This window comes from Triturus cristatus, chromosome 1_2, assembly GCF_964204655.1.
Source record: "Triturus cristatus chromosome 1_2, aTriCri1.1, whole genome shotgun sequence".
Lineage (NCBI taxonomy): Eukaryota > Metazoa > Chordata > Amphibia > Caudata > Salamandridae > Triturus > Triturus cristatus.
The window spans coordinates 175,927,936-175,955,484 of record NC_140580.1 but is presented as its reverse complement, the minus strand read 5'-3'; positions in this window follow the sequence as shown (position 1 = coordinate 175,955,484).

Below are 27,549 nucleotides of genomic sequence, written 5' to 3'. Positions count from 1 at the left end.
CGCTTTCGCCGCTCGGCCGGGCGGCATTGTTCAAGATGATGTCATTGCCGCGCTTTCTGTACGCTCTCCAGAACACTATGGACTTGGTCCCGGCGCGCTACTTCCGTGAGGTGGAAAGCTTACAGCGCCGTCTGTTTTGGGACGGGAGGCCGCGTATAGCCCTGGCAAAATTGACGCTTCCGTGGTACGACGGAGGGATTGCCCTCCCGGATATTAAGCGGTATTACTGGGCCTCCCAGTTAGCTGCAATTAATCACGGCTTCTATGGGCCCGCCCTAAACCCGGCATTTGAAATGGACAAAATGCTCCTGCCCGGTGGCGACTACAATCGAGCGCTCTACACTAGCGTGCCCGATTCCCGCTTGACGGGACCCACGCGTGTCATGGTGCGAGTATGGCACGCGGCTAATGCAGCTATGGGATGGAAGGACCGTTTGACCCGGGCGTCACCGTTGTATGCGTCGGAGAGGCTGGGCTCTTTGTGGACCTCGAAGGGCTTCGAGAGGTGGGACATGATAGGCATCAGTACAGTGGGAGATCTCTGGACGAGGGGAGGATTCAAAACATTTGAGACGCTGCAGGCGGAGTTTCAGCTGCAGGGTAGTGAATACTTTCGCTACCTGCAGGTCCGTCACGCACTGGGCTCCGTCTTCCCAGACGTGGCCTCCATCCCGGAGTCCTCCCCCCTGGAGGATAGAGTGCTAGATGGCCACGTTCCGGACAGCACGATCTCCCTCATTTACAAGAAATTGATAAATGACCGCTCGGGCTTACTGACTGGCCTCCGCGAGGCTTGGGTTGCCGATGGGCTGGAGTTGGACGACGAGGACTGGACTTCCGCGGTGGCCTCTCCGAAGGAGGTGGCCATCCCGGCTCGCCTTCGCTTCGTCCAGCTTAAGATACTCCACCGGGTGTATATGACGGGGCCAAGGCTTCTGCGTATGGGCTATGCAGAGGATGGATTGTGTAAGCGTGGGTGTGGTGCTTTGGCGACTTTTTTGCACATTCTGTGGGAATGTCCGAGGGTGGAGCGATTCTGGCGTGGTGTGCATGAGGTCCTGCGAGCGGTTACGCATGTCGCGCTGTTGCCTGAAGCGAGGAGATGCTTGCTGAATGTGTGGGAACCGACCGATTACTCGGTTCCGCAGACGCGATGGGTGACTCTGGGATATATGATAGCTAAACGTGACATTGCTCAATTGTGGGGATCCCAGAGGCCCCCGGCGGTGTCGGCCTGGAAAGAACACATGGATTGGTGCATGTTCCGAGAAAAGGTGGTGTATGTGGCGCGGGGTAAGCCGGGGGCATGGGTGAAGATATGGGGCCCCTGGAACGCCTACCGCGGGGGTATTTGTGAGCCGCCGTTGTTGCCTCCCGCTTCACCAGCCCCATCCCCCTAGTTGACCCCCTCCCTCAGCCCCGGGCACATTGTTCTCCCAGTCCCGGATCCGTTTCCCTTCCCTCTCTGGATTTCTTTGGATGGTTGGGGTCCCCCACTTGAGGAGCACGTGTCGTCATTCTCGATCGCGGGTTGCCTTGCGGGTGTGGTTTTATGTTGTTGTGTTGTATAAAACGAAACCGTATTGTGGGCTCAGAGTCATGTGGCCCACGTTATTGATACCTCCTGCTTTATCGTCTCTGCAAAGCCAAGTGCCTCATTGTATGTATGTCATTTGCTTCTGTCACTTTAGCGGCCGGCCGGAAGGTTGTGGGCCCATACCTGTATATATTTGAGATTGCAATAAACGGTTTCAAAAAAAAAAAATAAAAATAAAAAAAAAAATAACGTAATAAGCATCACCAAAATGAACTGGAGCTTTCTTCAATATCAGAATACTAACTTGTTCACCTTTGTTTAATATACATGTAGCAGTGTATTTTCCCAAAACACATGCCTTTTGAAGCTCACACAAAGTCTTGTGTATTTTGATTTTGATTTTCGCAAAAACAACAGTTGATGGACAGAATGCCGAACAATGTCATACTTTCACCCCAGTACAGAGATCTGGGCCTAAATCCATCGTTTTTTTGCTCACCATGCCATTCCAGTTTGAACCCAGCTATATGCAAATCAGTCTTGACCCTGTGCCTCATGGGAACAGTCCAGCCCGAACTGCCAAGCCAGGTCCTCCCTGGACTGGAAACAAGCATCCTAGGACCGGTTTCGGGGTTTCACCCCTCTTCAGCCAGGATAGCTTGATTCCAGTGGCATGGAGAGCATGGGACCCACGTCTGGGCATACCCGTCCCACACCCGGGCGACAAATGCAAAAACAACAGTTGATGGACAGAATGCAGAACACTTTCATACATTCACCCCAGTACAGAGATCTGGGCCTAAATCCATCGTTTTTTTGCTCACCATGCAGTTCCAGTTTGAACCCAGCCATATGCAAATCAGTATTGACCCTGTGCCTCATGGGAACAGTCCAGCCCGAACTGCCAAGCCAGGTCCTCCCTGAAATGGAAACAAACATCCTAGGACCGATTTCGGTGTTTCACCCCTCTTCAGCCAGGATAGCTTGATTCCAGTGGTATGGAGAGCACGGGACCCATGTCTGGGCATACCCGTCCCACTCGGGGTGACTAATGCAAAAACAACAGTTGATGGACAGAATGCAGAACAATGTTATACATTCACCCCAGTACAGAGATCTGGGCCTAAATCCATTGTTTTTTTGCTCACCATGCCATTCCAGTTTGATTTTTATCAATCATTAGAGTGTGAAGGCTGTCTAAATTATCAGCAAAGTCTGGAAGATTCTTTAACAAAACGTAATTAAATGTATCAACAGAATCACTGTCATGTTCGTAAAGCAAATATCCTTGAATCCAAATAATTTTGTAAAAGCAAACAGAAATGCCAGGATGTTAACAATCCTTGCCACCTTGAGCTCTCACAAAGGTCACAGAACAGCTGAGCTCTCACAAAGGTCACAGAATAGCACAGGCTGTAAATATAATTGAACATTTTCCCAATGGCAGGGTAAGGAACTATGCAGCGGAGTATTTAGCTCATTGGGAATAAATGGAAAGGTCGGAAATGAAAGAGGGAAAACAAAGAGTTGGTGCAGTGCACCATTACCACTCCCAACAGTGAAACATCCTTCCTCAGAATTCCTAACAGGTTACCAGCTGTGAATAATCTGCACTTGCAGTCATGTAGAAGTGCTTTTTATACTGCTTCCGGTTCAACCCAAATGCGGCCAATAAACTCTCTGGTTTTTACCGAGTACCAACAAAGGCTCATGGGAATTGAAGTTTAATCCCCACTTAGACACATAAGTGATACCTGCTTTTCATTTTGTAAAACGTTTCCATCACCACCACCTTGAGAGTGCACAAAATAGTTTCACCAACCTGTTTATTCCTGAGGAAAACATAGGGTTGTTGGAAAGGGACATTATTTGTTTGATCCTGACAGCATTTACATTCCTACACCTGAGCTTGTGTGTAACACCAATTCAGTGAGTTTCTCATGTGTAGTTGCTGATTATCTTGTAATTTCTTTACATAGGTAAATCAATTATTTTTCTTGATATGTACTCAAATATTCTAATTCCAAACATCCCCTAATAATTGCCTCTAGTTCAATTTTTAATCTTGGGGTATTTAATGCCCTCTCTTTGTCAGGTTCTGGGCTAGTCATTTGCATTGAGAGTTCTGTCCTTTTAATAGCCTCAGCTTCCTCAAACCAGGGTGGAACAATTCCATCTTCGACAGGTTAGTTTCCTCTTGGGTTTTTGGTGTTGAAAAGATAATTCTTACTTCCCTTCTCTTAGTGCTTGAACCGTCTGAGATGGTCTCCACACAACAATCTGTGAATTTTTAGAAGTCAGGACACATCCTGGCACTGGTAATCTTCCTGCGGCCCCTTGTGTTTCTGGAGTCAAAGTAATATTCACTGGAGCATTTGCAACTGGTCTAGGCACTGTCTGTACAGTCGCTACTAGTGGTGCTTGAATTGGTATAACTGGTGGATGTACCACAGATGGTGGAACAATCTGTCACTGAGCAACTTGTGGTGGGGCACTTGAAGTGGTCTTTCAATTTGTACCACTCTAGTTTCCATAGGAGCAGTCACAACTGTACTGCTTACTGTGGTACTACTTCCAAAACTATCAGCTGTGGTTGCATAAAGCTGAGATCTAGCAACTAACATTTCTTCTAATATGTAATCTGAATCGTTGTCTGTCTCATTTTCTTCTTCTTTTCACTTTTTATCTTTTTCTATAGTACTTTTCTTCTCTCCTTTCTCTGCATTTCAGTAGAAATTCCTCGATATAATCTAGTACCTTCAACTATAGCTTTACTGCATCTATGCTGCTCCTCATCCCATCAAGCCTCTGCATAATTACACATTGCTCTATTTGTCCTTTTATGGCATCTTTGTCTATCTATAGCTCTAGCTGCTTTTTCCCACATGCTTAAAGCTTCAAATTGTAGAGGTCTAGGTGCTGGTTTCATCTCATAAAATGTTTTCCTTAATTTGGCAATTATTTGCATTTTAAAACTACCATATTTTGGAAACCTCAATTAACCCTCTTTCTCAGTAATCCTACACCACTGACAAAGCCATAAACAGGGGTCTAATCCCACCTCCGTCAACTTAAAATGTGCGGGTGTAACCTCACGTGGTGCTTCTTCGCCTTTTTGTATTGGAACTGTAACATCCCCTCTCACAAAACTTGTAAGTCATTTTAAAAATTTCATTTTTTCACAAGATGCGTAAAATAAACAATTCACAATTCAGTGTTATGGTTCTGTTCCATAAACATCACATTTTTTCTTCCAATTCTATTTCAGTTGTCATTTATCAAAATCCTGTTCTCAAATCCCAATGTGGCATTCACAATTCACAGACCTATCACAGTACGGCACCTTGATGTAACCAATCCATCCCTGCGCAAAGCACACCAACCGACTAATCCCAGCGTAGACCACTAGGACGCGTGATCTCGCTCCCTGCAGCAGTTCACCCTCCAATCAAAAACATTTTTTACAAAACAAACATATTTCAATTCTTGCTTGCTTTTCTAAAGGAAAACAATAGAAATTCAACAATCAAAATATTATGGGTTTTACATGTTCTGACGTTTAATCATTGAAACAGAAAATCCTCATACACAAGTGAGATCTCGACCAGCGTGAAATCACCCTAATCAATGCAGCTTCCCCTGTTTGCACAAATAGGTTCTGCAAACATCAATCAATGTTAGACAAGCACAACGGATTATTAATATTTCTATCTCAATTGTGTAGGTGATGATACCTCAAACTCTACACCACAAAATCTCTGCAAAAAATCTCTTGACTACACCACGTGTGAAATCTTCAATCTCCTCACATAAAACATAAAACAATAATTATTTATTTTCATCAAACCATCTACTCTCAATCAAAGAACACAATGAAAAAACACAATTACAATAGATGTTGCATCACCCTCTTAACACTCACAACTCCAAAACCACAACCGCCTTCGAAAACCGCACCTTGTCAGCTCTTCATGCTCTGGGCATTGGATTCCAGGATTCAGGTCTTTTATTCTAACTTGGGAATTATGTATAGCTCCTTGCTCCAAACATTTAAACCACTACTGTGCTACCAGAAAACTGAGAGCGCAGATTGGGTCCAAAATGTCATCGGTCGGAGTTAAGCCCTCTGTTCTGCGCTTAATCTTTCTCAGTGATGGACCTTGGAAATGTGTATTAGGAGTCAAGAAGCAAGTTAGACATCTCAAACTTGAATTTCATCAACAGTGTAAGTTCAGTCAATGATGGGAGTTATATTGTTGTTTCAAAACATTGTTTCTCATTAATAAATTAGTAAAGTTATTTCTTTATTTTTGGTCTTTATTAAGTTAGTCCGGTAATCAAATAAGTTTACAGAAATCTCATTAAAAAATGGTGAGAACAGAGCGTCAAATAATAAGATTGCATTGAGCATGTTCCGTTAAGAAATAAGTTCCCTGTTCTATAAATCAGGTTCAGAGCTTTAGATTCTAAGATCCCATAAAGAGTTCAAATAAAATGGAAATGAGTGAAATCAAGGGGGCATAAAGCTTCAAAGTTGAATTAGTGTAGCAGAACTACCCATAAAGAGTATTCGTAAGACTCAGCCGAGTTTCAATAAATCCAAATTGATCAGCATACAGTTGCAGTAGCAAATTATCAAATCAAAAGTGGAAAGAGAGTCTAAGGGAACGGAAGCACCCACCAGTAGCCACAACCAGCAAAGGTTTGGCCTGGGCAATAGGGAAAGCATTCTAAAACTACCTAGGAACGTGCACTAAATATAAAATTCAAGAAAACATGAGCCAATCATGAGGCAGAGTTCTTCGGTAAGCAGGTTCAGCTCCTCTGTTCCCACGGAAACACATGTGAATTTAACTTTTTTTATCGTATGGTTAGGTACAGGCAGTGTTGCGTGATGAAATTCTGGAACATCAGGCATAGTTTCCATAGCCTTAAAACACAGATCGACCTTCTACATATAAATTTGTTTCACTGCAAGAACAATGAACTACTAATTAAAAGGCAAAATTACTGTTAGGTAGTGCATTCTTTTACTCTATGAATCAATCATTATTGTTTAAATGCACAAATTATTCTATTCAAGCTTTGTATGAAACATAAGAAAATAGAAAGTACATGACATTCCAGAATAAAAATCTTGCTTCATAAAGTAATACATTTTGGTAAACCGAAAGATTCTGCAGTTATGACAACATCTCTAAGCATGTCATTCTAGGGTCAAGCTTCTAAATCACGTTGTGCACATTTCAGCAATATCAAGTTCCCTTCCAGCAGGAAAAGCTTGTTTCATCGCCTTTCTATGGCCTACAAGAATAACAATGATCACCTGCTGCGAATTAGCACATTTTAAATTCGTGTCAGGTTAACGTTATGTTTTACACTTTTTAAGGGTCATTTAGCATATTATGTTAATTAATTTTCATTCTAATTTATAAACTCCATTAGGTGTCTTTGCCTTTCATTAAGAAATTCCTGAGCAGTGCAGAACGCGCAAAACAATGAAGACTCACTTCAGCCTTCAGCACGTTGAGACAGAGGCAATTCAGATTGTAGTGAAAGCTATACAAAAGATCCCTATTAGTTGAATGTAGCTGACATAATGCAATAGTAGGCAGAATTACCAATGCTACTCAAATCTCTCAGTACCATTTCTAAGTATGGATGAATGGTATTCAATCAATCAATCAATCAAACATTTGTAAAGCGTGCTACTCACCCGTGAGGGTCTCAAGGCGCTGGAGGGGGAGGTGGATGAAGCAGCTACCGATCGAACAGCCAGGTCTTGAGAAGTCTCTTGAAGGTCCGCAGGTCCTGGGTCTGTCGCAGGTGGATGGGGAGGGTGTTCCATGTCTTGGCGGCGAGGTGGGAGAATGATCTGCTGCTGGCGGTCGTTCAGTGGATGCGTGGAACGGTGGCGAGGGCGAGGTCAGTGGAGCGAAGCTGGCGGTTCGGGGTGTAGAAGGTGAGTCGGTCGTTGAGGTATGCTGGTCCGGCGTTGTGGAGTGCTTTGTGAGCGTGGATGAGGAGCTTGAAGGTGATCCTCTTGTTGACCGGGAGCCAGTGCAGGTCTGTCAGGTAGGCGGTGATGTGGCTGTGGTGCGGGATTCCGAGGATGAGGCGTGCGGAGGCATTTAGTATGCATTGGAGTCTTTTCTGGAGTTTGGCCGTGGTTCCCGCGTAGCGGGCGTTGCCGTAGTCCAGCCTGCTGCTGACGAGGGCTTGGGTGACCGTTCTTCTGCTTTTGGTGGGGATCCATCTGTAGATATTGCGAAGCATGCAGAGTGGTATTGATATAATATGATATAATATGAACCGATCCGAGATAAAGAGCTTTACCTTTACGGCGAATGGTCAAAGATTGTGTACATATAGAGTAGGAGAAAAAGGGAGGGGACTTCAGTTTTTGAGCTGGAGACCAGAGGAGATTTGAAGTCCTTAAGATATACGATGTTCCTTCCCAGAAAGGCAAGGTGCTAAGCTTGGTGGTATGAATTTGGTGAATGAACATTGAGAATATTTTTTTGTTATTAGTCTCTCTATAAAGTAGGCCAAAAAAGAAAGTTTATATGGGACATTTTCACTGTACTATCACTGGGCCTCACTCACCGTTGTGTAATAATAATGATGGGATATCCCACACCCAGAGTTACAGAAGTGTAAGGATAGAGTACTACTGTGACACCCCCTGGAAAATCTGATTCTTACTGTCATTTCTCATTTTCTGCAAACTTCCACCCAGAAATTTCAACAGGTTTGGTCAGCGGCAGTGTGGTTTTACTACAGTAATTGTAACCTTCAATTGTAATGAGGGCAAGAAGAATATAGCTTATATCCTTTGGTTGTCCGGATTTAAGGTTTCATCTTGTTCCGACAGAGTCTAAGAAGAGTGAATATTAAATATACAAATAGTTCCACCAAAAACTCAATCTTCAGAAATTTTTGTTTATATTCCCAATGTCCTTCAGGCACTTCAAAAGGAAGCAACTGTTCTTTACAAAGAAATTCCTGAATCTTCGTGGAAAGATTCTGGCTGCAGCAACATTGTATCATGATTATGTAGCAAACAGCCCAAGACCCAAAAGCAAAGTTGTGCCCAGATATCCAAGATGATAGACGCATCTCCCGGCCACTTGAGTTCATGGCCTGCTGGAAAATGGAGCTTATGGTCAGCCCCCACTACGGCGTGTCCCTTAGCCTCACTCACCTCAACACTGGCTAGGCAGCGGCAGTGCCTCCACACCCGCTCCGAATCTTCCTCCGTAGAGCAGGATGCCTCACCGGGGTCTGTAGCCATCTGCTTCCACCTCGCTGCGATTACGGGGCCAATCAACAAACAGTTAGGCCTCCCGGCCTCGGCAACCCGATCACAGGCTGCAGATTTAGTTATGCATTTTTCAGCCAATTCACTGTTTCCCGCCTGAACCGCACCCTCCATTACGCCCGTCTCGCGTTTTTTTTCCGCAAGTGTGTGTGTGGGGGTGCACTGTACATCGCTCACTGTAGGGGTGGCGGCCGCGTGGCACTGATGGCCCATGATGGCGGCCTTTATAATTTATTTGGGGACACTGTAACAGTGTCCCCAAATAAATTATAAAGGCCGCCGCCATGGGCCATCAGTGCAACATGGCCGCCGCCCTGAAAATAGTGCCGCCTGGTGTCAGGGCGCTGTAGGTTAGTGGATTCTCCATGTACGCAAAGCGGCAGTCCAGACAGCGATAACACTCTGCAGCAACCACCAGCCCTTCCTTCCCTGATATGGACTCAGGGCAAGCAGGTTTTGAGTATTTGCTTTCACGATTACCTAGTTCAAACCAACTATGATCGCCCAGCAACTTAAAATTATTTACATGCATTTCCTTTGATTTTGATAAACAGTCACAAAGTACAGTGCTAGAGAAAAACATCTATGCATTTGGTACTGAAGGCCTATTTTATTAAACAGATGGCACTGGTTTATCAATACAATCCTATGTTCACGTTGACAGCTGTTTCTCTGAAAGGATTTATTGTTAAAACTGTCCATTGATAGCGCCGTCTGAGCCACACATAAATTAAAGCAAATACAGATTTGGACTGCCATTGTTAACATATGAGTATGCGTGTTTATCTTAATTGATTTTCTGGTTCTGGTTCTGATTCTAGCTCTAAATCGAGAACTGTTCTGATTTTGCTATATATTTTTTACCAGTATAAAAAAAAGTGAGACAAAATCTAAAATATGTCGAAGCCATTAGCTATATTCAGACCACATCTGTCCAAAGCGTGTTCTGAAATGTTTGTATTTTGGCAGGAGCATCCTGTAGGCTATGCGTGGTAATGGAACAATAACGTTTGAATATTAATTAGAGATCCATTCCCTTTAAAATTGATGAATGCGTGAACAAGCTTAATTAAATAATACACCTGCCCATAAACAGTGCTGCCCACATTGGTAGCGGACCTTCTCTGATGTTGCAGGGTGCTCCGAGACATCCTAGAATGGAATCCCTTCAAGAGCTGGGTTCTTCTGGATGAGCGTCCACATCTGACACCGCAGTGCAGTGCCCTCAGGCTATTGCTCTGGACTTGGCATGGGTGTCCATCAAGGGTGTCCGTGCAGCAAAAAAACATGTATGCAGCTTCAGAAATTCTCAAACTGTTGCCCTACTGTCTACTTCATGATGCTGTGTCACTTCTAAAGTTTGGTTTCACCGCGCCAAGGACTAACCCTTTTGAGGAACACTCCAGAGCAATTAATTTATTCATTTTCATGAATATTGCTACTGGTTGTACATTTCAAGCAAGTGGATCAACTCTGATCCAATGTTCATTCCTGCTTCTGATCCAAAGTATGTTTTAGAGAATTTTTGGTGAACAGTGCCATCAGATCACCAATTGGGTGCAGTCAGTTTTTAATTCGTAAAAAACAAATACATGAGTTCAGAGCTCCACAGTGTTGTTTGACTCCCTGCAGATGGTGCTTCCACATGGTAGTGTTGCCGAATAACAAGGCTGGTTAGTCTTGACTCCACCCTATGCTAATTACTTTCACCACCCTACACTTTCTGTCTTTTTATCTCACTTTTGCAAAGTCCTTTTAATCCGTGCCTGCTACCTTTGCCACTTTCATCTTTCTGTTCCTCCTTCTGTCTCCCTTTTCTACCTTTCTTCTTCCTACCAAAAATGGGTGCCGGTGCCCACCATCTACACGCATTAGGCATTGGGTGACATGGATAAGATGTTACTTTAAACTCTGATCTATGTGCATATCAAGGATTCTTTTTTACCACTTTCCTATACAATGGATTACTTCCATTTTCCTATTTTATGAGTGTGTAATTTTTATATTAAACTGTGTATCGAATTCCTCTTGAAATGGGGCTGAAATCGCAGTAAGTGTCACATGACATTGACAACGAAGCCTGGAACCGCTTAAAACCTCTATATCTGTTCGACGTGGGCGGGCAGGGATGTGAAGTTTATGAAAAAAGAAACTATGCGCTTTGCGTCTGTGCTGAGCAGTCAGTAGAGTGGATGTGATGGCTTGTGTCTGCAGTTTGAGTGAATCAGCAGAGACTCCGCATAATGTGTATTGAATGTTTCCGGCCATCTTCCATAAACATAAATAATGCAAAGTGATTTCAATCTAATTTTCGCCAACGAAGCCCGGTTCACCGTGCTCGAGAACACTAACCATCATTTCCTGTCGATTACAGCTGTGCGCCGAGGCTTAGAATGCTCGCGGCCTCGCGGCACATCCGGAAGCTCGCCTCTTGGCAGCCATTGCATCTGTTTGGACATTTCCTACTTTCAGCGGTGGCTCAAGTTATCTTCCGCAAGCGCGCGATCCTGTCTCTGCTTCACAACAGGTCGCGAGATTTCCAAACTGGCTTTGGCTTCATATGTGTTAGTTCTTGTAGAAAATACAGGGTAAACTGAAAGCAGGCGTGACCGTTGTGGTAATAGATAGAGAGAAGCCTCAAGCTTATCATGCATTTTAAGTTAGCAAGGGACTGGCCTACGAGGAACCCACGAGATTTCATGACACTTCCTGGTCCTTGAAAGACTTGGCCTGCTGGGGGAAAGTCAACTGCACTTGAATCTCTGCCTTGACTTGGCCCCAGCCCTACTGGCTTTTTAGAGGCACTTACTTGTTGAGAAATCTTAGTTTCCCAGATGTGGCTGCTCCAGTTACATTTACCAAATGCTGAGTAGGTCATCCAAGCAACTGCGGCTACAAGCCCACATAGCCTGGTTTCCCTGCAGGGCCCTCCACTAAGAGTTAGTTACAGAGCCCAAAAGCAGAGGCACTATTTTACACTTCAGCAAAAGGTGAAAAATTGTGGGTGATTACGCTGGAAAGGTGCCTTTCCTACAGTGGGTGTTGTCCATCCATCCATTTGAATATTTTTATTTGGCATATTTAACCATAAAAAAATTACACTTTACAAATAGTTAATACATGATTTGTCCCAAGGCTTTACCATAAAACAGTATACTACACAATAAAAGCCTGCGAAAATATATCATAAAAAGCTCACGTATAGGGGCACTTAGTTCATCACCAAGGCAGCAAGGGGTTGCTTATACATTAGCTATACATTTATACAAAATCTTGCATAGACCCCCAGATCATAGGTAAGATTGAATTTTCAACCTACGCCTATGGGTGTTGTAATTAATTAATTAAACGTCAAAGTGTGGTTGCAAACAAATCTTCATATGGTTAGAGAGGCGCCGAGGTCCCTGGGAAGCTTTCGATCCATTGTTTTTCTAGAAAAAGGATGTCGCAGGAGACCCAACGAGTCCCCAACAATCAGGACCTCACCCCGCATAAAATTTGACAAAACTGCATCCGAATAAAATTGACACACCTAAATAGAACTCTGGAAAAGAATTTTTTTTATACCTGACACATTCCCGTTGGGCCACACCAAAAATCTTGTCTTTACCCCTAAGAAGGGAAAAGTCAAATACTAAAGCACACAAAACCATATAAAACTCAAATCTACCCCCCTACATACAACACTTCCCAAGGACCTCACCATGGGGATGGTGGGTGAGGAAACAAGGACTCATTCCCTGCAGCTCCCAGAAGGCGGAGATGTGAGGGACGGTGTCATACTGTGGGCGTTTTGAGGTCAGCGAGTGGTGCAGTTAGGCTACAATGGGGAGAGGCGCAAAGAGGCCCCCTCCACGCCATGCTGCCCCTTTTATAGATGGGCCTCCCCATCGCTGGCTGACCCGAACACTCTACCCTGCCCTGGAAGGGCTGTGCCCTTCCAACGGTGACGCATATGCTAAAAGCAAAAAGAATAAAGCATGGGCAGAATTCTGAACAATGCAAACATTCACCCTCAGTCACAAAGATCTTGATTTAATCTATCGTTTTTTTGCTCACCACACCACCCCAGTTTGGACCCAGCCATATGCAAATAAGTCCAGCCCAAACTGCTAAGCAGGTCTTCCCTGGAGCGGAAACAAGCACCCTGGGCCGGTATCGGGGTATCACCCCTAAGCAGCCAGACTAGGTTGGATCCAGTGGTGCAGTGAGCACAGGGCTCATGTCTCGGCATACCCTTCCCACTTAGGATGACAAAAGCAAAAAGAGCAAATGATGGATGGAATGCTGAACAATGCAAACATTCACCCACAGTCACAAAGATTTGGGTTTACTCCATAGTTTTTCTGCTCACCATGCCACGCCAGGTTGGACCAAGCCCAATGCAATTCAGTCTTGACCTTGCTCCTCATGGGAACAGTCCAGCCCGAACTGCCAAGCCTGGTCCTCTCTGGACTGGAAACAAGCATCCTGGGACCGATTTCGGGGTATTACACCCTCATCAGCCAGGCTAGCTTGAATCCAGTGGCGCAGTGAGAATGGGACCCAAGTCTGGGCATTCCCTTCCCACTTATGGCGACAAAAGCAAAAAGAACAAATGATGGACGGAATGCTGAACAATGCAAACATTCACCCCCAGTCACAAAGAACTGGGTCCCGGGATACTTGTTTCCTGCCCAAGGAGGACAATGGGGAGCAGGGTCAAGGCTGATTTGCATCTGGCTGGGTCCAAATTAGAATGGCATGGTGAGCAAAAAAATGATGGATTTAGGCACAGACCTCCTTACTGGGGGTGAATGTTTGACATTTTTCAGCATTCCATCCATCAATTGCTCTTTTGCAGGTATTATATGCTAGACGGCACATGGCTGGAATTTCCTTCTTCGCGAAAGTGCAGGGGCATCCCAATGGGACCAAGGTGTTCATTGCGCAGAGAGCCCTGAGGGAATGGCATAGGCTAAAAGGGACCAAGCAAGACGCTAAATGGCCAATAGGCCTTCAAAAATCATGGAAGATCATCGCCAGCCTAGAAAGTGGGTATAGTTCACCTGCAGAGGTATGCCTGTTTAGAGCAGGCTTTTCCTTAGCATTCTATGGGACTTTTATAGTAGGGGAGCTCCACCTCCAAAGGGGAGCACACAAAACCCTCCAGCAGATTAGAGTCAAATGGACATGCCACCCGTCCCAACCTCCTTTCCTTCTGAATTTTATTCCTGGCCTTATTTAGTGACTGATGGTTTTTACAAAATGGCACCCCCACAGAACCTTCATACATCAACTGCACCGCAGCTGTGTTACCGTATACATTCAACCATGTCAACATTGCTTGCCAAATCACTGGGGAGGGGGCCTTAACCAACAAGGGCTGTCTATTTGTGCTTCTTTGGACCTCTGTCTTTTGACTTCTTAAAATACTTGGACTCCGGGTGCGAGGGGAGTGCGCAGAAGGAGCAGTAATGCTTAAACTTGCACGTACCAGGGGATCTAGAACTCAACCTTCTGTTAAAGTCCCAGCACAACCCCTTCCACGCTGCCCCTGTGTGAGTAACTGCATCTGATGTCCCCTGAAAGGGCTGACTTGTGGCAGCCTCCACCTTCTGCACCCTCATGAAACACAACTAGGTATTCATGTCAATCTGATCCCATGTCAAAGTGGGCCTAGTCACCTTTATTCTTCTAAATTCTTTATCATAGTCCCTCCATGCACTCCCCCCAAAACTCATCACACACACACACACACTATTCTATTCGGGTAGCATGCCAATTGCGTTCCTAATGCAGAGAATTTCTCGCTCATAATAGCCTGGAAATTGTAAGATCTCTTACCCAATCAAGCAGGTTTCTTCCACCTTTTTCTTGTATGGCCAACGGGCACAATCCCTTGAATGAGAACATTCTTTACACCCCTTACTCTCTTCCCTTTCAGGCATATCAGAAACCAGTTCACATATCTCCACATAACCCCCTTTCCAAATCTTCTCGTTTACCTCTAGTAGTACATGTCTGCCCAATTGATCATGCTCAAAATGCACATCCCCCAGACCAATACTTGATAATGGCGCAACCATACCTGCCAGCCTAGATTCCTTAGAAGGAGGTGGGACTTCAACTGCTGCCTGCGTGGCCTGCGCCACACCTTCTGCATCTTGGGTATTAGTACTTTGTGGCCTCTGCACCACCTGTGTGGCCCCTGTGGACCCACCGGCAACTATTGAAGGTGCGCCACCAATCCCAACCTGAAGACCTTGACAGCATTGTCCACTGGAACTCTTCAAATGGGCTGCCAATTCGTTCGCCATAAAGGGGGAGGACAACATCCCAACCCTAGACAACCAGGGCAAAACACCAGCCCAATCCGTCCGACCTGCACAAACCTCTGGGGACACCCTAGTTGCCATGCAGCTATTCCCACTCTGTACAATACCGTCACTCGCTGTGGGTACTATCACTGAAGATGTAACATGCTGTCCCATAACTGCACTGACTACACCAACCGGGCCAACATCCAAAGTCACCTGAAAAGCATGAGCCCCTTCACTACCCTGTGCCCATTTCCTATACCGCTTCTTTACTGGTGGAAACGCTTCTCTTGGCGGCACACCAGGCCTCCATGGCCTCTTTGCAGGTGCAGCCAGCTCAGATGCTTGCCTTGCTGCGGGGCTGCTGGGTGCAAAAGAGCCAACAATTTGTCCATTGTGTCCATTCTGCGCATCAAAGCCTCCATGTCCACAATAGTGTGGCGGTGCTTGCTGCCCCTCTTTGCTCTGCCAGGCATAATGGCAAATGAATGAGACGCAAAAAAGGCACCAGTTAGCCCTGTAGCCCTACACCACAAGCTCAATGCACGACTCGCCTTATGACTGCAAGTGAACAGGCTGCTGTTTTTTAATTGCCCTCTGAACCCTAAAAACACCTGAACAAAGCGGCTGCACCTGTTCCAAAAAACTCCATCTGCCTGGTAAATGCCCGAGAGACACTGACTGTTTGTGCCAGCAACCACTGAGATCTCCGAATAGGAAGACTTTACATATACTCGCCACCAACAATGAGATATGAACCCTTGCAGTATGCAGACCTGTGACTGCAAATGGACAAGGCCTCGCCTCTAAGCTAAGTTCTCGAATTCTATTACAGGACCGGAGGCTTCGGATTATGTTTCTCTTTCTTTTATTTACTACTCATAGCAGCCAATGAAAATCATTTTGTATGCAAATAAAACTACATTTCCCATGATGCTCGTCTGTACATCACATCCTGTATAGCCCTATAAAAGCCACCGCATCCTGTTTCTGCTCCTCTATCTTTGCTGCTCCCGCAGGAAGTTAAGTGCTTTGATCATTAGTATTGACTTTCTTTATATTCATTGTTTCTATGCTAATTGGCACGCGCCACTTTTTATTTCTCAAATAAGTATTTAATGATCGCTGCGAAATGCAACGCGACAGCAGTGCTCCAAGCGGGAGCTTGCAGTAGATCGGCCCAGGGGGCCGCGATGTCCATAAACCATCCCGACCTAGGCGGGAAAAATAATCATGTAGTGATCGCTGCCAAAAGCATAACTATTCCGACCTAGGCGGGAAATGTAATTATTTAATGATCGCTGCCCAATGCAGCGCGACATCAGTGCTCCAAGCGGGCGCTTGTAGGAGGCCAACCGAGCGGGTCGCGCTCTCCGTATCAATCAGGCGGAAAAAAGGCAAGATGCTATCTCGGAGGTTACATGCTGCCGAGCGCAGTGGAGATCCCCGGCTCCCAGCGGGAGTCTTGTCCTGAAAGCCCAAGTGAGTTAAGGTCTGAATAGAATGCCCCGGTCCCAACGGGGACCACCTCAGGCTACAGAGTTGCTGCAAAGCCACATGGAAAAGGCAATAATGTGAACAGACACAACAATTTAAACCAAAGCGCGAGTAGCGCATTTGAGAAATAAAAAGTGGCGCGCGCCAATTAGCATAGAAACAATGAATATAAAGAAAGTCAATACTAATAATCAAAGCACTTAACTTCCTGCGGGAGCAGCAAAGAAAGAGGAGCAGAAACAGGATGCGGTGGCTCTTATAGGGCTATACAGGATGTGATGTACAGACGAGCATCATGGGAAATGTAGTTTTATTTGCATACAAAATGATTTTCATTGGCTGCTGTAAGTAGCAAATAAAAGAAAGAGAAGCATAATCCTCACCTCCGTGTCCTTAATAGAATTGAAAATTCTTGGCGTGAATGCTAGCTAATTTTTTATTCACCTCAACCCAATCAGAAACATTCACCGAAAAAGACACAGTCAGCCACAAACCAAGGTTGTAGTGAAAAACACTCTCTTTTGCTGAAAAAACAGGCACTCGCTCGAAAGCAAAGCACTCAGGCCCCCACCGATTTCAGTTATGCTCAGCCTGACCAAAAACAGTGACCCCAACACAACAAACGTGCTTTGACTGCCCCGCCCCCCCCCCCCGACAAACCCCTTTTTCCTCCAATCCAAAATAGAAATGCGTCCGGGCCTTTCGGGATGCCCTCCAGAGCCACCACCAACAAAGTGGGTCGGGTGAGGAACGAGGACTAGAGGGCAGGGATGCGAGGGCCGATGGCAGTCTGCGGTGTTATGAGGTCGGGGAGCAGTGCGGTGAGGCCCACTCCACACTGTGCTGCGCCCCCAGCCCAACGATCCAGCCCGGGCCCGCTTCCCGATGCCCCCGCCATAACGACGGCTCCCCCAAATTGAGAGACATTTGTCTTTCCATAGTGGATATCCCTCAGGAAAACACGCAGGGTCACACAGAATTGCCACCACATAATTCCATGTCAATGTACTTATTATTGTAGTTCAGTCAGGCGGGAGGAACCAAGGGATGGGAGAGGTAAGGAAAGGGGGAAGGAAAGAGGAGAGGCCAATGTGAAAATGGCAAGATCACAACAGTTAGCAATGACAATGTGATGTGGAGACACCTTGGATTTACATTATGGCTGCTTGCGTTGCGATCCACCTTCGAGCGCTATGAGGTGGGTGAATGCACACAGCGACTGCAGGTATTTCAGGAGGATAGAGAAAGAAGATTTAAGTGCCTCATTTTGGAGAAGTGTATTGTAGTCACTTTTATGAACTGTGAGGGATTTTAAGTCAATTCTTAACTAAATAAAAGCCATAATTAGACGAATTGTTAACCTTAGATGAAAGTGGGGTAACATTGACAAATGCGGATGGACCTTAGTTATGTATATTTAAAATAAAAAATAAATGGCACAATATTCATAGGAGCATTAACTGGATCGCAATGGAGCACGGGGATCTCCTTTCCATTGGGAGTTACGCATTAGAGTAGTCCACAACTGACATGGGTAAGGCCTAAAATATGGTTTTCTGATGATAAAAATCTCTATTCATAAAATATGGATAGAATCCCCTCCTCACTGTACTCTGCTCATCTCCTCCACTGTTGGCCACCTTCAGGGGGACAGATCCTCACAGTTATTTTTGCTAAGTGAATATATATAGCACATTCCTACCATTTGTATGGCCCTGACGTATTTTCGGAATATGGGTTCCAGGATCATCAACGTAAGAGCAACCTTCAACCATAATACCAACACCCACACAACTATCAAAGTTTCTTCTCGACCCCTCTTCCCACTATTGAACCTGGATAACTTATTCAGTTTCTACTCTTCTCAAAAATCTTCATATAACAGGCGACTACATCCATTTTCATAATAGAATAGGAATCTGTGCGGTTAGGGGTACCTAGTTCCATTTTGTGTATGAAGTGTGTAACACATATGGAGAAGACAATGAAAACCAACCATTAAATGAATACCAAAATCTTTTACTCCCTATGAACCCACCTCTTCCATTAATCTCTTACCACCTCATCCAGCCCTTCCTGCCTTTACCTCCCACTGGACATTGTGTTTGCTTCTGGCACCCCCTCTTTCTCAGGGTGTTCCTTTTCTTATGTATATTATCTAAAGGCGCAAACTGCTGAAGCCTCCATTTCTAAGAAGCACATCCTTGACAGTCCTGCATCACTGCCTATCATCCACCCTGGACTTCATTTTGCTCATAGGACTCCACGTGTGCACTAGGTCTGGCATTGAAGAGTGGGCTGCACCTCGGCTGCGAGTTTTTCTCCATTTCTTCTTTTATGTCCTGGTGCATTACTATTTGTTTCCCCAAGGTGTGAGGGGACATCCCACAGCATGGTCCCCAAGCCTGGTCCATCATAGAGTCACATGACCTGTATGGCAAGTCCTTCACGTACCCGCTTGTGCAATGCATCACTTGGTCAACTTCCTCCTTCACATGCATTGTAGTCTATCAGTTCCATAAGAAACATTCCCAGCAAATCTTACAGGCTTTAGAAATCCAGACAAAAATGCTCAACATTTATAAGTGTTTCCCAACATTGAGTATTTAAAATAACCGGGCAGACAAATATTCAATGTTTATGTACAAACTGTGGTTAAGAACATGGACAGCCATGTTTTCACTGAAAAGGAAAATAACACATTCAAAAAATGGTCACAGCCTTGGTCGAATTTCCCCCCAGATGCTGCACCTTATCATATTGACTACCTCCTCTCATCCTGATGGATTATACCTTTATCAGCTTCTCCTTTCTCTATTATTAAGCAAGCTGCCTTTCCTGCCCACTGTACTGTTGCCTGTTTGACCAGAAACTGGAAGAATGGTTGCTTGAGGAACATCACCTCCTAAAAATAAGTAAGAGCAGTGGAAAGGTGATGTGGAAACACAGGGAAAAAACCCTTTAGAGCCGACAGTGAACTCTCAGTTATTCCATTACATAAGGCAATCTCCTGTTAAAAGCTATGTGCAGGCAAAATAGATATTGTGTGGCCTAACACAGCAAACACTGTTACTCCTCAATGAGAAACTTCATAAACTGTTTTCTGCTCCACTACATTTAGTTATTTCACCACCGTGCACGAGGAGGAATCATCCAAGATCCTTAGACTGGTAAAACCCACAGCTTCCCCCAATGACACCTGCAAGGCAAAGGTCACCAAACACTCAACCCACATATACAACAGGCATTATGAATATGCAGGTGTCTTTCTGCTGCTCAGCAATGCATTGATAGCTTTATTGCCCTATGAAGGGCCCTTGGCCAATGGCAGACCTATCGCTGGCCTCCTCTGTCTAGCAAATGTACCCAAGTTAATGCTAAATAACTCAAGATCTTCCTCAAACAGAATAGTCTACTTGGTAACTTCCAGTCCGTTTGAGACTATCTTCAAGGAACCAAGACCCTCTAATGAACATCTGGGAGGAACTCACAACACTTGGGCCAGGGCCTGGCATGTGCACTGATCCTCTTTGATGACCATCAAACACAAAATAATACTTCACTTGCACTAAACAGTCTATCATATCTGAAGAACAGCCCGTCAATGGCTCATCTTTTTCTTCGCTAACACGTCCCATCACGTTAACATGGCCTTCTACCTTTCCACTTATGCCACCATCTTCTGGATATCTCATAACAGTCAACATTAAGATCCAACTGCTTTAATGCTTACATGGTCCCTCTCAGAAACATCTACTACAAATTCAACCCACGCTTCCACTTGTAGGCTGATGATACTCAAATACATATCGTAATTTGACTCACCTGTTAAGTCAGGGACTACCTAACAAGGGGCATTTCAGCAAGGCAAGGCGATAGAATTATCTCCGCTTTTGCGGACGTTTTAGGCTGAAAAGCGGCGATAATTTTATCGCCTAATTAGCACGCTCAGGCTAACGCGTGAAAACTTGCGTTAGCGTAGGAATTCCTAACGCCCAGCTTTGCATCTCTAATGAGATGCAAAGTGGGCGTTCCTGACCTGACATGACAGTAGAAATGTCGCTAAGCGACATTTCTCCAGTCATCAAGCCCCACGCTATGAAGCATAGCGGTAAGAAAAGTAGCGATAACCCCTGTTATCGCTACTTTCCTTATGCCTGCTTCAGGACTGACTTAGCCATGATATCCTATGGAAGGTGGATATCATGGCTAAGTTTGTGAGTCCCTATCATCAAGCTAACACCACATTGAGTGAGATTATCGCTGGGTTTCCAGCGATAATCTCACGTTAGGCAGTTAGTGTGAGGATTTTTATCGCTTTTGAGATACGTTGCTAATAGCACGCTATCTCAGCGATACAAATTCACGCTAGCCGGCGATAATTATCCTAGCGCTAAGTGCGCTTAGCGATAATTATCGCCGGCTGTTGCTGATATGCCCCTAAGTGTGCACCATTGGATTAATGAGATTAACCTTATCTCAATGCTATGAAGCCTTACACAATACTATAAGGCTTGTGTGATACCTTACACTTGAAGAATGCACTCCCCAAGACATGGGGTGTGTCCCTCGGGCACAGATGTAGTCCTCTCAATGAGGTTTCAAATGTTGTTCAAATGAGTAGAGTTAAACTTTCATCAATTTGAAGCAACTTTATTCGTCGTTTTTGGTGGCGTTCATTTCAAACACGTCACAATAAACACTGACATAGGTTACGTATTCCCAATGCATTTCGGCGTGAGCCTTCATCAGGGGAGATCTACAAATGGTAAAGAGGATGGGTGAATGTGGGATCCATGGATGGCATAGCATATATTTACATAAAACGTTATTGGTTAAATAAACAAACAAAAAGGTAAAAAAAGGTGAAAGGAAGCGGGTTAATCGGAGTGAAAAAAGGTCAAACGGGCGTGGGTGACTCATTTATGAAAAGTGAAACATCGTGTATGTATAGTTCAGTCGAAATAAGATGTCTAGTGCTTTTAGTAAAGAAATATCCCTAAAGGATACCCAAGGAATGGTTACAAACGGTAGGAAACTACCGTGAAGCGTGCGAGTAGAAAGTGCAAGTAAGGACGTGTAAGATGTTCTTACCGGGAGCTTAACGCCTCATCGTGTCGTCCGTGTGATCCGTGTGTGGCTGTTCGCGTCTGTAATCGTTTTAGGACGAGTTTAAATGTTGAGAAAGGGGCATTGAAAGTGTGTCACGTGTCAGGTAGCAGTGTGTATGAACATAGGACTAAAGGATTGTGAACGTGAAAATGGTAGAAGGACTAGTGTGCCGAGACTACCCTATTTGTCATTATTAACGCGTACTGCGTAAAATGAGGATATCTAAAAGAAACGTGAGGTAATCACAAAGTGGTGATGAGTTTTGTTTAAGGGAACAGTTGAGAGCAGAACAGTCATAAACGAAAGTTGGTTATAAGTCGGTGTAAATCAAAGATGAACTCGATGAAGCCGAACGGCTTGAATGATCGTACTGAATTTTCATGTTATTTGTAATTACTTACTTAAGTGCTCATTTTTTATACCTGCATTACCATATGAATTGTGAATATGTTTAATCATTCATTTATTAACACTTTCAATCTGGTTATATATATCACCTGCCAACTATCGTACAACGCATCTTTGATTTACACCGACTTATAACCAACTTGCGTATCCTCATTTTACGCAGTACGCGTTAATAATGACAAATAGGGTAGTCTCGGCACACTAGTCCTTCTACCATTTTCACGTTCACAATCCTTTAGTCCTATGTTCATACACACTGCTACCTGACACGTGACACACTTTCAACGCCCCTTTCTCAACATTTAAACTCGTCCTAAAACGATTACAGACGCGAACAGCCACACACGGATCACACGGACGACACGATGAGGCGTTAAGCTCCCGGTAAGAACATCTTACACGTCCTTACTTGCACTTTCTACTCGCACGCTTCACGGTAGTTTCCTACCGTTTGTAACCATTCCTTGGGTATCCTTTAGGGATATTTCTTTACTAAAAGCACTAGACATCTTATTTCGACTGAACTATACATACACGATGTTTCACTTTTCATAAATGAGTCACCCACGCCCGTTTGACCTTTTTTCACTCCGATTAACCCGCTTCCTTTCACCTTTTTTTACCTTTTTGTTTGTTTATTTAACCAATAACGTTTTATGTAAATATATGCTATGCCATCCATGGATCCCACATTCACCCATCCTCTTTACCATTTGTAGATCTCCCCTGATGAAGGCTCACGCCGAAATGCATTGGGAATACGTAACCTATGTCAGTGTTTATTGTGACGTGTTTGAAATGAACGCCACCAAAAACGACGAATAAAGTTTCTTCAAATTGATGAAAGTTTAACTCTACTCATTTGAACAACATTTGAAACCTCATTGAGAGGACTACATCTGTGCCCGAGGGACACACCCCATGTCTTGGGGAGTGCATTCTTCACGTTCTACTCACTCATTTTCGGAAAGCGAGACCTTGGAGCACGAAACAACCAATTAACAACCAAATTATTATTACGCAGTGCGTGTACTATATACCCTGTTCTGTTTTGATACCTTACACTTGCTCACACTTGACTAGGGACCCTATATGTGCTCTCCTCCATCACCCACATCTTCCAAAATATTGATCCATTTCGTTTCACTGTAAACTAAATGAGAATTCAAAACTCCTCCTCTTTTTTGAGTTTAATAACTTCCGAATATCTGAACTCTTACTTCATTAATATTATGCTCCTTGTTTATACAGTGACGTGCTACCGATGTTTTTTTATGTTTCATTCATAGGCTCGATCAGTTTTACTTTGATCTTGTTTTTATCTGTTCATAAAGGAAATATGTAGAATCCTAATATTTATATAATCCTGGAATACACAAACATTCAAATTTTTTCGCCATATTCAAAGTAGGCCAACCGACTGACCTCCCATCTCTTTCTAACCCTGTCCTGTAAGACTGCAGTTAACTTTGATTTTATTTCCGGTATTTCTGGTAGCAAAACTTCCCGGTCCCCCTGGTTTACTCTTGGATTGACCAGTTCCTTTTCTATTGTCCACACCTGCTCTTCTAATGTCAAAACTTCTTTATGGTACAGCCGCCTTTTTAGTGCTGCTAGATCACCCAATCTGCCTCTCAAGTAGGCTTTATATGCATCCCAAACCATACCTATCGAAGTGGAACCCAGATTGTTTTCAAGGAACTCTTTCGTATCCCTATTTAATACATCTGTGACTTCCTCTTCTAATAGGATTGAGCCGTCCAGTGTCCATCTGGATTGACCAACCCCCTCGCCTAGGCTTAAGTGGAGCATCACTGCTGAGTGCTCTGACAAGTGTATCCCCACATGGTTGATTTCTTGTACCCAATCCTTCAGACTGCTGTCTATTAAGAAGTAGTCAATCCTTGACTGGTGGCTGTATTTCTTTTTGTAATATGTGTAACCTTTCTGAGGCCCGGCCCTCTGATGCCAAATATCGCACAGGCCCAACTGTTCCATAATTTATCTAATCAGCCATGACATTTTGGGATTTACCGCGGTCCTACTATTTGTAGATCTATCCAAAGTATAATCCAGAATGGCATTAGAATCCCCCGTCATAATAATCGGGCCTGGAAAATGTAATAATTCAGTAAACAGTTTCTCTAAAGGGACAGTGTCATCCTGACTCGGACCGTAATACCCAACCAACGTGAAATTGTGCCCTGAAATCTTCAGTTTTACCTCAAGCCATCTTCCAGCTTTATCCAAGACACTGTCTTCTATTGAAATGTTTGCCTCATGTTTCACTAGAACAGCCACCCCCTTTGTCACGGCTGAATGCCCTGTACATACTGCTTGATGAATCCATCTTTTTGCCCTAAAGATCTCCCGGCCCTCCTTCTCCGTCAAATGCATTTCCTGTACAATAATGATCTGCGCGGGGCAATCCTTTAAGTACTGTAGTACCCTCTCTCGTCTTCTCTCACCCTAAGCCCATTTATATTCCATGATAAAAAATTTATAACATTTCCTCATTTCTTACCCATCCCGCTTAAAGTCTTAATCTAAGTGTAAGTTCAGCGTTAATGACGCTTCTGAGAATTGTTTATTTAATTTTCTCCCACATGCTCCCACCCAGTACCTTCCCCCCACCCTGGAAATCCCAACCCTGACTCTTCATGGCTTGAACCCTATGAGTGTCCCCGAAGTGTGTGTCAAATTCTAGTGATTATTGATAAGTAAGAAAGTAAATTTTGAAGAAAAAAAGTATGAAAAAGCCCAAAAGAAAAAAAGAAGTGCACAGTCATACCGGGGTGTACGGATTCCTATGCCAAAGTTACTAGCCACCTGGCTGCAAACTTTCAATAAACTCGTCTACCTCCTCAACCAAGCGAAAGGTGTGCATCTTATTGTTGAACATCACAATATTGAGAGTTCAAATCTATTCTTTTGTTGCGTTTAATAATTTACAAATACATGAAATATATTTGGGGTTCATCAATGCTAAAGAAAATCAATACAACATTTTTTAAATAATGGGGTAATAGATTAGGTTTGAGCATTAAACCCAGAATCTGTGATGTGACCTTTAGGTTAAGCACAGATGACTGCAGTTGATTCATTGACCTGTTGAGCTAGCCGTGGAGCTATTAGTGCTTCTTTATTGGGAGGTCAGGTAGACGTGATCTTCTACACCTCTTCATTTGAAAGTCTCTTCTGCCCAAGACAATCAAAGCTTTTAAACCCTCAAAAACTATCTGCAGAACTAGATGTCCAGGACTCACCTGAAACTTAATGCCACCAAAAAAGAATTCCATTTATTAGCCTAGAACAACAGGCAACAATTACTCCAAACCTGCCTCAATGACATGAGCATGGACAGATTCAAACCCCAACATTCACCCAATACCAAGTCACTCTGATTCACCCCGGGCACCATTTCACACCCAACAGCACATCACCAACAAAATCAAGATGGGGACGTGCAGTCCTTTTAAAAATGTTGGCGTTGCCTCGCTTTCTCTGTTTTGCAAAACACTCCCGATAGGGTCCTTTCTAACATTGATAGCTCCTTGTGTACCCTGCTGTGGGATGGACAGGCACCGCGTATAGCGATGCCGAAATTATCGGCGGGATGGTATGACGGAGGAATTGCATTGCCTGTCCTTAGGTCATACTACCAGGCATCTCAACTTGTGGTGATCAACCGCTGGGCTCATGGGGATCGGGGGGACCCGAGTTTCTGTTCAGGCTGGTGGCTCATGGGACAAGGCGGATGCAACAAAGCAATATACAATAACCCCAGGAAACTAGGCCTAACCGGACCGACAGCACACACAATTGAAACTTGGCACATGGTCAATAAAAAAATTGGGCTGGCACAATAAAATTACACGTGCGACCCCACTCACCGTCTGAGTGCTTGCCCCGGGTTCGATAAGTGGGACCTGATTGGTATTTCAACGGTGGGGGACATGTGGGGTTCCAAAGGGTTGGCCACCTTTGCTGATCTGCAGAAAGAATATGACCTTACACAATCCGAAACATTTATATATCTGCAGATCAGCCACGTGCTTAAAACAGCAATATCGGGGGGTGCTCCATTTCCTGAGGCTTCCCCACTAGAAGACAGGTTGATACTCGACCCCATGGTCAAGAAGGCCATGTACCTAACATATAAAAAATTTATAAAAAAACGCCCGGATCTTTTAACGCGCTTGCGTCAGCGCTGGGAGGCAGATCTGGGTGAGCTGGAGGAAGATGATTGGCGAGACACTTTAGCCTCCCCCAGGGAGGTAGCGGGGAACAACCTTTACAACGCAACTTTTACAACGCACTACACTTACAACGCATTTTTTACAACGCAAAATCCATTACAACGCATTGCATTACAACGCATGACACTACAACGCATTTTTAAAAACTACCTTTACAACGCATTTCATTACAACGCATACTACCTTTACAACGCATACAATTACAACGCATAATATTACACTACACTATCCAACACTTACCCTACTGTTGCACCCCCTGGAGTTAGAATAGTAATTTTTACCCCTATACTATCCAACACTTACCCTACTGTTGCACCCCCTGGAGTTAGAATAGTAATTTTTACCCCTATACTATCCAACACTTACCCTACTGTTGCACCCCCTAGAGTTAGAATAGTAATTTTTACCCCTATACTATCCAACACTTACCCTACTGTTGCACCCCCTGGAGTTAGAATAGTAATTTTTACCCCTATACTATCCAACACTTACCCTACAGTTGCACCCCCTGGAGTTAGAATAGTAATTTTTACCCCTATACTATCCAACACTTACCCTACTGTTGCACCCCCTGGAGTTAGAATAGTAATTTTTACCCCTATACTATCCAACACTTACCCTACTGTTGCACCCCCTGGAGTTAGAATAGTAATTTTTACCCCCATACTATCCAACACTTACCCTACTGTTGCACCCCCTGGAGTTAGAATAGCAATTTTTACCCCTATACTATCCAACACTTACCCTACTGTTGCACCCCCTGGAGTTAGAATAGTAATTTTTACCCCTATACTATCCAACACTTACCCTACTGTTGCACCCCCTGGAGTTAGAATAGTAATTTTTACCCATATACTATCCAACACTTACCCTACTGTTGCACCCTCTGGAGTTAGAATAGTAATTTTTACCCCTATACTATCCAACACTTATTAAGTAATTTTTACCCCTATACTATCTAATACTTACCTTAAATGCAATTTAATATTATGCGTTGTAATGGTATGCGTTGTAAAGGTAGTATGCGTTGTAATGGAATGCGTTGTAAAGGTAGTTTTTAAAAATGCGTTGTAGTGTCATGCGTTGTAATGCAATGCGTTGTAATGGATTTTGCGT